The 16058-nt window shown below is 43.1% G+C and overlaps 1 protein-coding gene across 5 annotated transcripts in view; it reads right to left on the reverse strand.

The window, feature by feature from the left end:
• The window catches only part of GTDC1 (glycosyltransferase like domain containing 1), a 269468-nt gene that overhangs the window by 205946 nt on the left and 47464 nt on the right, over nucleotides 1-16058 (reverse strand). The window contains exon 1 of one of the 5 annotated variants that reach the window (XM_039338238.1): nucleotides 14173-14193. The exons of the other annotated variants lie outside the window; for them this stretch is intronic. The gene's annotated coding sequence lies outside the window, so the exon portion shown is untranslated. Of the gene's footprint in view, nucleotides 1-14172; nucleotides 14194-16058 lie in introns of those variants that run through there. 5 annotated transcript variants of the gene reach the window in all.

Below are 16058 nucleotides of genomic sequence, written 5' to 3' on the forward strand. Positions count from 1 at the left end.
CCCTTATTGACAAACGACTCCCTAACACAAAAAATGATACCAGACCCACACTCACAAAAACCACACAGGATGTCACCACCACACATCCACGCAAAAAACAAACCCAAAGCCACACCGATGATGAGGCACGACCACAAACCAGAAGCCAGACCACAGCTGCATCATTAGCCACTTTAAACCCCTCCAATCCATACATGAAGCAAACTGACACCCTCCATGAAGAGGAATCACGACCACGAACGCGAAGCCAAAAATAGCAAGGCAGCCCAAAATCTCAAACCCCTCTGCAACTCAGACTAACCTGAGTACAACCAAACAGAACACTCCCCCAGCCAATCAGAGCACAGCCAAGCCCCTAACCATTCAGAACACACCTCCACCCAATCAGAACATAGCCAAGCTCCCACCCAATCAGTTCATACCCCCACTGGCAGTTAAAAGGAAGAAACAGCTAAGACCACACATTGCTGCTCAAAGCACGAAGCTGAAAACACCAGCCTGAAGATGACGAATGGGACTTCGTCGAAACGTCGCCAAGACACTTCCAATTTTACGCGGGAGAAAACCCGAACAACCAAAGACATATATATATATATATATATATATATATATATATATATATATATATATATATATATATATATAGAAATAATGCTAAAAATAAAAGAATGACTCCTGGGTGTGTGCATATTGAGAAATAAAATGTGAGCACCAGGAAGAAGTAAAACATTAAAAGTTTTATAAAACGCTAAAAGTTTAAATATAAAACATTTAAAAGGTTTTTTTAAATATATATATATATATATATATATATTTAAAAATGATAGTTTCACACTGCTCAGTTAGAAAACTCCGGTTAGCAAGCAATAATCCAGCATAAAAACATCACATAAAAACCATTTTACCATATAATCCATCTTTAAAAGTAAGATTTAGATTTCTTCCCTGGGTATCTGATTTGCACTGACCAATTCCTGTTAATTTATGAGCTAGGAGTGTGTCCTTTTAACATAAAATCATAGGATTCTAGAGTTGGAAGGGACCTTGAGCAATCTAAACTTCTACAATAGGCATGAAAAGCAATTACACTACCTTTGAGAGGTGCTTTCTAGCCTCTTCATAAACCTTCAGTGGTAGAAAGCATCTTATGCAGTTCTTACAGCTAGAAAGTTTTCCCTTATATTAAAGTGCAGTTAATACCTGTTATTTCTAGTCTTAGTTTTCCATAGTTTTCACAGTGGATAATAGTTACTATCATATTCCCAGTGGCATGTCCATATCAATATATTCTAGCCACTTGTACATTACTTATTGCTGACACGTGGTATGGTAAAACAACAAAGTATACACCTTTGAAAAGCTCAAACATTTGAAAAAGCAGGCAAATTGTGTTTCTCTTATTTTTCACTTTTCATATTTAACAGGTGCTCTTTTTCTTTTGAAATATAGGTTACTCTATTTCTATGGGGGGGGGAACACCTGATGATGTGTGTTCCTGTGCTTACTATGAAAAACAGTCTGCAGCTGTCATGTGTTTCTCAATCTCTAATATCCATAGTAGAAATTAATTTAATTTTTTTTACATGGGTTGAAATAACAGGAGAACGGGAAGAAAATTGGAACATTTACTCTTCATAAGCTTATTTTCATCTATGAAAGTTCCAGTGACATAGGATAGCTTTTGCAAGCGTCTTATAAATTACTGCAATTTTATATGTTCAACATCTGGTATTTAGATTTTTTTTTATTGAGAATTTTTAAAAGTTTTTACAAATAACAAAAAAAAACAATAAAAAACAATAAAAAACAAAACAATCCTCACCCAACCCCTCCCAAACCACCCCCTCCATCCCCCCCCCCGAGCTTCCCAGAGCTGAATATAGGCTTAATTAAAATTTTAAGAAACCTAAACAAGTTTTAACAACTTATAAAATAGTTAATAATAAAATATAAGTAACATAAACATTAAAAAGAAAAAATACTTAAAAAGGAAAAAAGAAAAGAAGAAAGAAAGAAAGAAAGAGGAAAAAATAGGAAAAAGAAAAAAAAGAAAAAAAGAGAAAACAATCCATAAAATATCAAAAATTATATACAAGTTATAAAAAAGCTAAGTAATATTTTTATATCCAATTTATGTTGTATAAAATTTATCCATTTTTCCCATACAACAAAAAATTTCTCTTGCGATTGCTCCTTTAAAAAAGCCGAAATCTTTGCCATTTCCACCAGATAGGAAACTTTAAAAAACCACTCTTGCAAGGTAGGCAAAGATTCCTTCTTCCAATATTGCCCTACAGCCCTTGCGGCTGTAATCAAATTTAACATCAATATAACCTCCTTAGCATCACAATCAGTAACAATACCTAACAAAAATAATTGCGGAGTAAATTTTACCCTCCTTCTAAAAATTCTTTGAATATTCCACCATATCTTAATCCAAAAAGCTTTTATATTTTTGCACGACCACCAAATATGATAATAGGTGGCGTCCAAACAGCCACATCTCCAACATTTAGGCTGTAAATCAGGTTACATAAGAGACATTTTTTGTGGATCAAGGTGCCATCTATAAAACATTTTATAAAAATTCTCCCTTAAGTTCTGGGCTTGTGTAAATTTAACATTCCTCACCCAGATAATTTCCCAGGTATCCAGTGGGATTGGTTCAACAAAATTTTGTGCCCATTTAATCATACAATCTTTGATTAATTCAGATTCTGAATCCAATTCCACTAGAACCCTGTAGATCCTCTTAATGTGAGTTTGTCTTTGATCCTTTACTTGTTTAAAAAGATTTTCATCTTCTCTAAGCCAGCCCATATTACAATCCATCTTCCATCTGTCCACTAATTGTCTATATTGAAACCATGAATAGGTAATATTTTCATGTACTAAATCTTCCAAAGATTTTAACTGCCAATTTTGACCATCCCATCTAAGTAATTGTGTGTAAGAAACCCTATCCATTTTAACTCCTCTCCTTATCCCCTCTATTGCATGCCAAGGTATAGCCCATAAAGGTATTTTAAAATCACTCTTATAATACTTCCTCCAAACCCGAAGTAAAGAGATCCTTATAATATGTGATTTAAAAACTCGATCCACTTTTTTATTAAAAATTAAGTAGGCATCTGGTATTTAGATTTTTATAATGCTTCATAAAAATGAGTAAATCGTGGTAGCAATTTAGGAATAAAAGTAAGTATTATGGAATAAGATCTTCCACGCAACAGCTCAGAAGCAGCTCCAAGGTTTGTTGGTTGATTTGGGAAGGTAGATACAGTAGGTTTGTTTCTGGTTCCACCCCTTATCTCAAACTAGAACAAAACTTATAGTAATAGTACTAAAGTTGGAAGGGACCTTGGAGATCATCTAGTCCAACCCCCTGCTCAGGCAGGAAACCCTACACCATTTTGGACAAATGGCTGTCCAGTCTCTTCTTAAAAACTTCCAGTGTTGGAGCATTTACTGCTTCTGGAGGCAGGCTGTTCCACTGATTAATTGTTCTCACTTTCAGGAAGTTTCTCCTTAGTTCTAGGTTGCTTCTCTCCTTGATTAGTTTCCACCCATTGCTTCTTGTCCTGCCTTCAGGTGCTTTGGAAAATAGCTTAATTCCCTCTTCCTTATGGCAGCCCCTGAGATATTGGAATACTGCTATCATGTCCCCCCTTGTCCTTCTCTTCGTTAAACTAGACATACCCAATTCTCGCAACCGTTCCTTATATGTTTTAGCCTCCAGTCCCCTAATCATCTTTGTTGCTCTTCTCTTTACTCTTTATAGAGTCTCAACATCTTTTTTACATCGTGGTGACCAAAACTGGATGCAGTATTCCAAGTGTGGCCTTACCAATGCATTGAAGAGTGGTATTAATACTTCACGTGATCTTGATTCTATCCCTCTGTTAATGCAGCCTAGCACTGTGTTGGCCTTTTTGGCAGCTGCAGCACACTGCTGGCTCATATTTAGGTGATTGTCTACTAGGACTCCGACGTCCCTCTCACAGTTACTACTATTGAGCATAGTGCCACCTATGCTGTACTTGTGCATTTGGTTTTTCTTGCCTAAATGTAAAACCTTGTTTTTTTCACCATTGAATTTCATTTTGTTAGTTAGTGCCCAGTGTTCAAGTCTGTCCAGATCCTTCTGTATCTTAAGCCTGTCTTCTGGAGTGTTGGCTATTCCTGCCAGCTTGGTGTCATCTGCAAATTTGATGAGGTCCCCATCTATCCCTTCATCCAAATCGTTGAAGATGTTGAAGAGTACCGGGCCCAGAACAGAGCGCTGGGGCACCCCACTACACACTTCCCTCCATATAGATGCAGTTCCATTGAGGACCACTCGCTGAGTACGGCCGGTCAGCCAGCTACGGATCCATCTGGTGGTGATTCTGTCTACCCCACATTTTTCTATCTTATCAAGTAGTAGGTTGTGATCTACTTTATCAAACGCCTTACTGCAGTGTTTCCCAAACTTGACAATTTTAAGGCATGAGGACTTTAACTCCCAGAATTCCACAGCCAGCAACGCTGCCTTACTGAAGTCCAAGTAAATTATGTCCACAGCATTCCTCTGATCCTTGTGGCAGTGTGATAGATTTGTGGTTTACTGCAGATGTCACTGGGAATAATCATGTTGATTCTGGTCCCAAATATGTTTGGACCTGTAAGTGGATTTCTGAAATCTACAGTCATTTTTGACAGTTGTGATGAATTCCAGAGTTAAGTGTCAACAATGTAATGAATGATTTACATTTGTTCCAGCTGTGACCATGTGATCAGTTCTTCACTTTCCAACAGTAAAGTGTTTCTCTACTACATTTATTTATTTAATTCCAAGAATATATTATCAGTTGCACTAAACTGCTTCCATTATGTTGTGTGTAAAAGTACTATAATATATTAAAACATTAAAGACTGTATCTATTTCTGTGTGCAAATGCTCTTCTCGTAATCCTCTCTTGATCCTAGAGGGGGCACGGATAAGGCTATTCCATGACAAGCATGGTTTACAACCACATCAGGTTTTTTTCTCAACCTCAGCAACTTTAAGATTAGTGGACTTCAATTCCCAGTATTCCTCAGTCAGCAGGCTGGTTGAGAAATTCTGGGCTTTGATGGATAACTTCCAAAATTTCTCACTGTCGTGGCAAATCAGAAATAACAACTTCATCTGGACCAAGTGCATCAAATAAATGGTTAGATGCAATGTACTGCTGTTATGTCCCGAGCCTTTGCAAACGGCTCGGGCGTTTGCAGGCAGTCCCGGGCAGGTGCAAAGCTGCCCGGGACCAGACAGGCTGTCGCCAGCGCCGTGCGCATGCGCGGGTGCTGGCGCGGGAAAAGTAACCCATTTACCCGGGAGTTGCCTATATAAGAGGCTGCGAGGCGTTTGGGCGAAGCTGAAGCCATCTTCCTGTAAGCTGAACGCTGAATAAAAGAAACTGAGAACTCCAGCTGCTTCTCGTGTCTGTTTTCCCGCCAAGGACGCAACACTGGCGACGAAGGTGGGATGCCTTGCACTACCTGGAAAGGAAGAAGTGTAAGCTTACCCAAGGAGTCCTGAGCGGCGAAAGAGGAACGGCGTCGACTCGGCAGCTGCCCGCCAATCCGGTGCGCATTCGGGGGTAGGCTGGCTGATAGACCCGTCTCCTGAAGATCCGAAGATGGCGAAAATCGGAAGGCTTTCGGAATTCGACGTCTCACATCCAGAGCGGTGGGAGTCCTACGTATCCAGAATGGAGAACTACTTCAAGGCAAACCAAGTGAGGGAAGATAGCTTGAAGGCCGCCACCCTGCTTTGCGTTTGCGGCCAAGACGCCTTCGAAATCGCAGAAAATCTTGTAGCACCTGTTCCAGTAGAGTCTGTAAGCTACGCAGACCTGAAGAAGCTGCTGAAAGAGCACTTCCACCCCAAGGTGTCCGTTATCTCATGGCGCCACACCTTCGAGCAGAGGGATCAACGGTCCGGTGAAACAGCCAAGGAATACATCGCCGCGCTACGGAAGGCCGCCAAGCCCTGCGAGTTCAAGGACCTCGAGGAACGACTGAGGGACCGATTCGTGTGCGGGCTAAGGCATCGAGAGCTACAACAGAGACTTTTTGCCAAGGAAGAATTATCCTTCCAAGACGCCTTAAGGGAAGTCACCGCAGAAGAAGCAGCAGGCGGCGCCATCAAAAACATGCGGCCGATCAGAAACAGTGCAGAGGGTGCGTCCGTGCACCAGGAAGACGTCCGACGAAACTCCGAGGAGGATCCGGACGAGGAAGTCGACCGTCTACACCCCGCGAAGGAAGAGAACCAGAAGGGAAGCTCTTCGGCTCTGCTCAAGTGCATCGGCTGTGGAGGTCGCCACAGGAGAACCGACTGCAAGTTCCGCTCCGCTACCTGCCGGGCATGCGGCAAACAAGGGCACATTGCAGCTGTGTGTCTGAGCCGACGAAAGGCACAACCCCAAGAAGAACGCCTGAAAGGTACCAGATTCCCCAGCCAGAATAGGGTAGGTTTTTGCGCTTCGCGAAGAAGCATCTGTAGAACAGGCACACACAAGCCCATGAAGAAAAAGCTGTCACTCAACGTGAAGCTACAAGGGGTTCCATTATCTATGGAACTAGACACAGGGTCTGCCCTGTCCATCATTTCATTGCATACATTTAGGAAGATTTGTTCCAGTAGTGGGTCTAAGGCCAAGTTAAGGCCTTCTGATATTGTATTAACAGATTTTCAGAACTCAAGAGTGTGTGTTAAGGGGGAGGCCACCCTTAACGTGCAATACAAGAGCTTTGAAGGTCCACTAGACTTATTAGTAGTAGGGGGTGAACGAACGAGTCTCATAGGACTCGATTGGTTTGAGGCCCTGGGGATACACGTCACAGGACTCAACAGCTTACAAACACTCGACCTACAGGAAGTCTGCAAAGAATTTGCAGATGTTTTCAGCCCCCAGCTGGGCACATTCAAAGGACCACCTTGTCCTTAAAGCTAGACCCCACTGTCACTCCCATTAGGATTAAAGCAAGAAGGGTCCCTTTTGCTTTAAAAAGTAAGATTGACACTGAATTAGACAAACTAATCCAACAAGGAATCCTAGAACCTGTTGATTCCAGCCCATGGGAGACCCCCATTGTCACGCCTCTAAAGGCAAATGGGGACATTCGCATTTGTGCTGATTACAAATGCACACTCAATAAGGCATTGCAGCAACATGCCTATCCTGTTCCTGTGGTCAGTCACATCCTGGCCTCTCTCAAGGGGGGGCGTGTTTTTGCAAAGCTTGACCTAGCTCAAGCATATCAACAGCTGCCTGTTGATGATGATGCTGCCATAGCTCAGACCATTGTGACCCACAGGGGAGCCTTTAAAGTAAAAAGGCTACAGTTTGGAGTAAATGTCGCTCCTGGGATTTTCCAAAGCGTAATGGAAAACACACTACGAGGTATACCAGGGGTCTGCCCCTACTTTGACGATGTCTTGATTGCAGGAGACTCCACACACATTCTAGCTGAAAGACTTAGGGCTGTCCTGTTAAGATTCAGGGAATCAGGCCTCAAGCTCAGAAAAGACAAATGCAAGATCGGGGTGCCTTCTACTGAATTTCTGGGATTCAAAATTGATGCTGCTGGGATTCATCCTGCTGAATCCAAACTAACTGCTATTTTACAAGCACCCAGGCCAAAGTCTAAGGCCGAACTTCAGGCCTTCCTAGGCCTCCTGAATTTCTACAATTCTTTTCTTCCACATAAAGCTAGTGTAGCTGAGCCTCTTCACAGGCTACTAGACAAACAAGCTGTGTGGCTGTGGTCACAAGCACATGAGGCTTGCTTTAAAGAAGTCAAGGCCTTGCTCACTTCTAACAGTGTTCTTGCACATTTCAACGAGTCTCTTCCTGTGTGCATCGCTTGTGATGCATCCCCCTACGGGGTTGGAGCTGTCCTGAGTCACCTCAGGTCTGATGGAACTCAGGTTCCTATTGCATACTACTCCAGAACACTGTCTTCTGCCGAGCGCAACTACGCTCAGATAGACAGGGAGGCTCTGGCTGTTGTTGCTGGAATTAAAAAATTCCACGATTTTCTATATGGCAGGCATTTCACGGTCTTCACTGACCATAAGCCTCTGCTGGGACTGTTTACCACACGTAAGCAGACTCCCCACATCATTTCCCCTAGAATGCTTAGGTGGTCTATTTTTTGTCTGCATATGATTTTTCATTACTCCACAAGCCTGGGAAAGAAATGGGCCATGCTGATGGCCTCAGTAGGTTGCCTCTGCCAGTAGTAGAAGCTGACCCCGCGCCAGCTGTCAACATTCTATCAATCCAAGCCTTGCCCGAGCTCCCTCTTAGTGCCAGGGATGTTAACCGCTGAAACAGGTACAGATCACACACTTTCACGTGTCCGCTCCTGGGTCCTGTCCGGGTGGCCTGAGCACTGCCCTAGTCCTGAGTTTCAGAGTTTCTGGTCCAAAAGGAACGAACTGTCCCTTTCTCAGGGTTGTCTGCTTTGGGGAAACAGAGTTGTCATTCCCACCTCAATGAGGACTAGGGTCTTAGAATCCCTCCACGAGGGTCATCCTGGCATTGTTCGTATGAAGGCTCTTGCACGAAGCCACTTGTGGTGGCCTGGTTTAGATAAAGATATTGAAGCTAAGGTACACGCATGCCACCTGTGCCAACGATCTCGCCCAGAGATGCCCCAAGCTCCTGTGCATAGATGGGAGGAAACACAGTCCCCATGGTCTAGGGTGCACATTGACTACGCTGGGCCCTTTCAGGGCCAGTTCTTCTTGGTCCTTGTTGACAGCCATTCAAAATGGCTGAGGTTGTGCCTGTCTCATCCACCACCACTGCAAAGACTATTCAGGTACTGAGGGGGATTTTTGCTGCACACGGGCTGCCAGATGTCATTGTGTCCGACAACGGCCCTCAATTCACCTCCTCCGAATTCCAAGCTTTCTTACAGGCAAACCTGATTCGTCATGCCACGTCTGCGCCTTTTCACCCGTCCACCAACGGTATGGCTGAACGCATGGTGCGCATCGCAAAGGACGCCTTGAAGAGACTCACCTACGGGGACTGGCATCACAGGTTGGCTGACTTTCTCCTTTCTTATCGCACCACACCGTCCACTTCTACAGGGAGAAGTCCAGCTGAACTTCGTTGGGGGCGCCAACTTACTACTAGACTTGACCGGTTGCATCCGGACAGACTGCCTTCATCTACCTCACATCCTAGGGCACCTAGACAACTACTTGTGGGTGCCCCGGTTTGGGCTCGCAATTACGGGCCTGGTCATACATGGGTCCCCGCTTCTGTGTCCAGGATCACAGGTCCTCTCTCCTACGAGGTTGCCCTGGACAACGGTCGTGTCCTGCGTCGGCACATCGACCAACTTCGCTCTAGGCGAGACTTTTCTGCTGAGACTCCTGGGTCTTTTCCAGGGGGGGAGGGGGACCCTTTGGAGCAAAGGGAAGGGCAAGAGCTACTGCCCATCTCCACTGAGGGAGCCACAAACGGCTCGTCCCAAGGTTCTGCATTGCTCCGAAAAGAAAGTCATGGAGCTTACCCACACAACAGGCACTCACGCCTACTCCAGCCAGGGAGTCACCCCGGGGGCATACTCACTTTCCACACACATCACACAGCACTCCAGCAACGGAGGATACCCGGGGGCATCCCAACAAATCATTCCCCGCAAGAGAACTGGCACACAATTCCCAAGGTTGGCCTGACCTTACCCCAAATCCTACATGGGGTCAAACATACACAGAGTTAGTCGAGGAACCAAGTCCCGACTACAACAACCCTAGCACAAATCAGGGAACACCTGAGTTTTGGGAAAGTACTGAAACCCACACGAGCCCGAACACAGAATGGGGTTCAGGGAATGGACAGCCTCCTGACAGGTCTTGGACTGACCTAGGAGGTTCTACAGAGACGCCCAGCAGCGGCTATCACTTCAAGGGGCCTGAGGGTCTACAGCTAGGTAGGTCAACCAGGTCACAAAGTAACAGAAGCCCTGGCCTGACGAGCCCGGTGGGCAAGCAAGCAGGCCAGGCATCGGGGCACAGTCCTTGGAAGACACCAGGACACAATAGAGAGAACAGGCTCACGCCTCCCTCCAGTCAGGGGACTTATGCCAGTAACCCAGAGCTAAGAAGGTCACAGAGAGCAAAGAAATCTCCAAGTACCTAGAAGACTACATAACATTGCTGGCAAGGCAAAGGCCAGTAAACAGTGGGAGCACTGGGGAGCAAAATGTCATATAAAATAAATGTTGTATGTTGGTAGTAGTTTTAGCCCGGGGGAAAGGGGTGTTATGTCCCGAGCCTTTGCAAACGGCTCGGGCGTTTGCAGGCAGTCCCGGGCAGGTGCAAAGCTGCCCGGGACCAGACAGGCTGTCGCCAGCGCCGTGCGCATGCGCGGGTGCTGGCGCGGGAAAAGTAACCCATTTACCCGGGAGTTGCCTATATAAGAGGCTGCGAGGCGTTTGGGCGAAGCTGAAGCCATCTTCCTGTAAGCTGAACGCTGAATAAAAGAACCTGAGAACTCCAGCTGCTTCTCGTGTCTGTTTTCCCGCCAAGGACGCAACAACTGCCAAAAAGAATCTATTCAAATCAAGCTCTTTTTAATTCTACAATCATTACAATGGGTCAGTTTAGCCTACCCAATAGATTCATATGCTGAAAGGACCAGGAAGGTTTTCAAAACGTCCAGGTTGCCAATCGGGTCAAATAGTAAACTCTCAAATTAGAGAAGCTGAATGAAATTCCTTAATATAGATGGTAACTGCCGATAGGATAAGTAACCAGTGATAAATCTAAAAAGTTTGCCCACCTTTCTCAACTAGTAATTTAGTACAATCAAAATCCTATATGATATCTTTGCAAAATTCAATAACCTATGCTTTATTCATAAAATAAACTAACCACAGAATAGCCAAATTCCATATATTAATGAAGTAAGATTAAGAATACCGGTAGACATTTCTAATCTATTTGTAAAATGTAAAATATTATCCACATATACACTGTTGAATGCTCTCTGAGCTATTTCTTAATGTTTTCTTTCCTGGACATATAAATTTAGGAGTGCTAAACACTGATTACCCAATATGGCAATAAGTATTTAGAAATGACTTTTTCCATCTGATATTTCTTCCTCAACAGGCAGCTTAGAACATTTAGTAATTAAAATAGCAACACCTCTTGCACATTTAAAATTATTACTTACATAAATTTCTCCCACCCAAGCTTTCTGTAAAAGCTGTTCATCCTAAGAAGAATAAGGTTTTTCTGGAGGGGGGGGGAGAGAGAGGCATGTGAATTCCTATTCTTTTTAATTAATACTTTTAGTTAATATTTCTCTGCCTTTCAGGAGATACCAGTCCCTCAAAATGCTATGTTACCATTTGATATATGTTTTCCTATTTTATAAAATGAAAAAAGTCAGCAGGTAAAAAAGACATCAACCATATCCATTCATAACATACCTGTATTGCATCAAAGAGCACTGCTACTGTACAGCAAAACACAAGAATAAAAAATAATGCTATAGTAATAAAAAGTAATCATTGGATCCAACCGTTCTGGACAATTTTTGTCTGGTCTCCAACAACCCCTCTTTTGGATGTTGTTGAGAAGATGGTCAGGTTGTAGCTCTAGAGGACTCTGGAGAAAGTGACTGTCTTTTCATGTGAGTTTCATGCTGGAACTGTATGGAGAAAGCACTATTTGGGCTTATTGATCCTTTCTGGTGAAGCTGGAATGGTCCTCCTTGACCTCTCAGCACTTTACAGTATCATCAGTCATAGTAGTCTTCTGGATATTGTGGGGTTCTCCTTTCTCTGTGGCAATTCTGGTTGGTGTTAACAGAAGAAAAGAGGTCAGGACTTGATGCCGTGACCCTTTTGTTCAACATAAACATAAGGCTGCCAAGAGAGGCCATCCATTGTTTTGGTGTGATTAGTATGATGATACCTGACTTTATATCTCAACTCCAAGCCATCCAAATTATGCTGTCATAATCTAGTCCAGTCCCTCAAGTTTTTGGAAGTCTGGATGGGAAGACACATGCTCAAATTAAGTCCTAACAAGATGCAGTATCTATGGGTATTTCAGCCACCAATCCCATATAGTTTTCCATCTTTAATCTAGGATGAGTAGCACTTCCCCAGTTTTAATGAATGAAAAATCTGGGCTTTTTCCTTGACTAGAAGCTCCTGCTCAAAAAGCAGGTGTCAGCTATAGCCAGAAAGGTTTTCACATAGGTCCTTATTGTGCACCAGGTTGGCCTGTTCCTGAACTAGAAGGTCCCTCCTCAAGACAGTCACTGACACCCTGGCCAGCTCAGGCATGAACAACTGTAATTGACTCTACATGGGTTATACTTGAAGACCATAGTTTTTAGCAGGTCCAAAATGCAATGATACAGGCAGAAATGGGCATGTCACAATATGCACTTTGCTTCATGAGCTGCAATAATTGCCATTTGGATTCTGAGTGTACCTCAGGTTGCTGGTTGCCACCTACAAAGCCTTTCATGGCACTGGGGACTGTTTATCTGTAGCAGTTACTGTATCTATCCATCCAATATAACTGGACAGAGCTGGCATGCTTCAAGTTCCATTGGTTAAAAAGTTAATCTGCAAGAACACAGGAAGTGAGCTTCCTCTGTTGCCACACCTGCTCTCTGAATGCCCTAGAGATTTCCTACTCTTCTTTCATATAGAAGCTCCTGAAAAATACATCTTTTTTCTGTTGCCTTGGGGTGGATAGCAAGCCTCTTACAGAATTTTGTCTGTTCTACAGGATGTTTCTTTGTGACATGTATTATATTATTATTTTTAATTATTGTCCATCACAATCATTATGGAGGCAGCCAAATATATTCATACATATAATTAAAATTAATCTTTCCTAATTGCCGGTACACATGACATGCAACTTAAGCTACCTCCTAAAAAAATGAAGAAATAAAATTATTATATGAACAACTGAAAAAGAAAAATTAATGAGATTAATCTTCAATAAAGGTCAAGTTAAAGAAGTCAGCAAAAACAGAGAAGGGGAAAAGAGAAGGAGCACAGCTTAGAAAAGATTACAATTTCTAAAGCTTTCTCATTAGGCCTTATTTTCGGGGAAACACATTATCAGAGTGATCAGCCTGGCCGGGCGCCCCACCCCCTGGCTTATGTACAAGAGGCAGCGAGCACGTGGGGGCAATGGTGTCCAGCAGCAGCTGCAGTCTGCTGGCCCCTTGGCGCAGGGCAAGTAAGTCCGAGCATGGAGGCAGAGGCACAGCGGGGAAACAGGCAATTCCGATGTGCCACCCACTCCATCCCATCATCTGTTGGCTTGCCTGCAGCCACACCAAAACAGGCAATCCCAATGCACAAGTCAAGAGACGGTGGGATGGACTGAGTGGCATGTCAACTGCCCCAGTGCAGCCATGGGCAAGCCAAGAGAGGTGGGACGGAGGGGGCGGTGCGTTGGGATCACCTGCCTCCGCCCCATGCCTCTGCTTCCGCCTGTTGCCAGTGCCACTGCACGATCCTCTCACCAGCCTCCCACACCCTAACTCAAGAATAAATCCCTTGAATTCAGAGCTGATTTCTGAGCGTGCATGAGTATGCATATGTGTACAAATCTACTGAGAAATAAGCCTTAAGTAAATGCAAATAGGGATCAACACACGTAGAACTGCACTGTGAAAAGAGGGAGAGGCACTAAGACCTGAACATTCTTTTACTAAACACGGTGTGATGGCGGTGATGACAGGCTCTTTATCAATGGTGGTTACACTCTTTGAGCTCCGCTTTCGCCTTTCCTCAATGCTCAGCGTGGAGGGGCAAGATTGAAGTGGAGCGGAGAATGTGCATCTGAATGTCACCCATTGCATCCTGATTTCTCATCTCCCTGGCCTGCTTTTCTTTCAGAACCTGCCTCTGTTGGCTGAGAAAGCTCTGGAGAGCACGGGTGATTCGAAAGGTTATTCTGGCTGCCTTACATACATGTATGTATAACACAAGAAAGGGTATTCCGCACATGGTCTGGCAGGCGATCTGGCTACACTGCACAGCTGCCTGGCTCCCACGAGCTTCCCATAAGCCATGTAGCCATGCAGTACGTCCAGATCACCTGCCTCCCCCAGCATCTGCCTCATCGCTTAGACTTACCTGCGCTGCACAGGCTTCAGCTGCTGCCAGATACCATTTGTGCCGGCACACTCGCTGCTTCCTATGCTGGTCTTGTCCCCCCAGGCTTATGTTTGGGTAGGGCTTACATTAGGCGCACCCTAAAAAATCAGGCTAGGTCTTATTTTCAGGGAAATGCAGATACAAATATATAATTAAGGGCTTTATTTGTTGCGTCAAGGTAATTGTTTGCTTCCTATATTAATTGTTATTGTTGGAGGCAGAAACAAGGGATTAGTACATTTTTTTTATTATCAAAGAATAAATTTCATTATCAACCAAAATGGCATTCAAGCAAGTTATAACAACAGCTTCCCTGGCAGCATTTGCAGCTGACAAAAAAAAAATGTGTTAATACTATAAATTCTAGAATGGGTGCAGGTAAGGACCGAATAATCGCAGTTGGATAGTTGTAAGATGTTAGTAGATACAACTATGGTTGACCTACTAAAGGTGGTTAAGATTCTTTTGGACAAAGTAATGTCTCTGGAATCTTACTCTCACTGAGCAGGTCTACAAGAATTGAGGAAGAAACTGAAAAAGGCCAGATAGCTTGTTTAATCAAAGTTTTGATTTGGGAAGCATTGACTTTGCTGGATGTTTATCAGTTAATGTAAGGGCTCATGGAATTCCAGTTTCTCCTTTTTTATAACAAATGAACCCTGATCCCTTACTGGGAAGACTGAAATTCTGAAGAAGGTCTACTTGGCTTGATCAGTCAGGGCATGTATGTGTGTGTGTTAATAATTTCAGACTGCATTTCTCCTGATGTTCAACAATGCAGAATATTTAATACAGGTAGTTCTCAACTTACAGCAGTTCATTTAATGACCGTTCAAAGTTACAGTGGCATTGAAAAAAAGTGGCTAATGAACATTTTTCACACTTACAACTGTTGCAGCATCAACATGGTCATGTGATCAAAACTGAGATGCTTGGCAACTGATACAATTTATGACATTTGTAGTGTCCTAGGCTCATGTGATCACTTTCCTGACCTTCTGATAAACAAAGTCAAGGGGGAAGCCAGAATCACTTAACAACCATATTACTAATTTAGCACCTGCAATGATTCACTTAACAACTGTGTCAAAAAAGTTCATAAAATGGGGTAAAATTCACTTAACAACTGTCTCACTTAGCAAAAGAAATTTTGAGCTCCATTGTGGTCATAAGTCAAGGGCTATCTGTATCTGATCTCTGGGTTCCATTGTTCCAGGGACAACATAATTTTTTTGTTCAGCTGTGATCATAACTTAAGGACTATCTGTAATGCAAGAAAAAGGTCTCAAGAGAACTTTAATATTGGACTTTAATATTTCTAAATATTTTTATTTTAAAATTATGAAGTGATGCTCAAAAGCCATTTCCTCTGGAAGTTAAATAAATAACTTAATAAATTAAGTTCATAAATAATACACTGAGTTGGCATGAGTCTTAAAAAATATTTTTACACTTGCCTGCCCCTTTTGTCTGAAGCATAATAATTGAATTTTATCTTGACTGCTGCTGTTGATCAAGTGATTGTTCTGTTCTCAGGTATTACTTAATCCTATGGTACATCTATTAATAGAAACAATTTTCCACCTTGCTGCTGCCTTTATGAACACCAATAATCTGTTTTCCCTGTCTATGCCATTACTTAGCTTCTTTTACAGAAATTGCCCTACGCTATGTACTAATTATTAAGATGCAGAATTTTGCTTGTCTCACCACTGGTTTTATGAGACACACTAACTTTAATTAGTGTTGCACTCATTGATAACCTGCATTCCCTCCATCCCATTCAAGTTAAGTTGGCAGAACTTTTAATTAGTAGCATATTCAGAGAGCCACATACAATTAAAGTTCTTCCGTCACCAGAGTCT

The sequence above is a fragment of the Crotalus tigris genome, unplaced genomic scaffold (assembly GCF_016545835.1).
Source record: "Crotalus tigris isolate CLP2741 ecotype Arizona unplaced genomic scaffold, ASM1654583v1 scf7180000017694.5664430, whole genome shotgun sequence".
Lineage (NCBI taxonomy): Eukaryota > Metazoa > Chordata > Lepidosauria > Squamata > Viperidae > Crotalus > Crotalus tigris.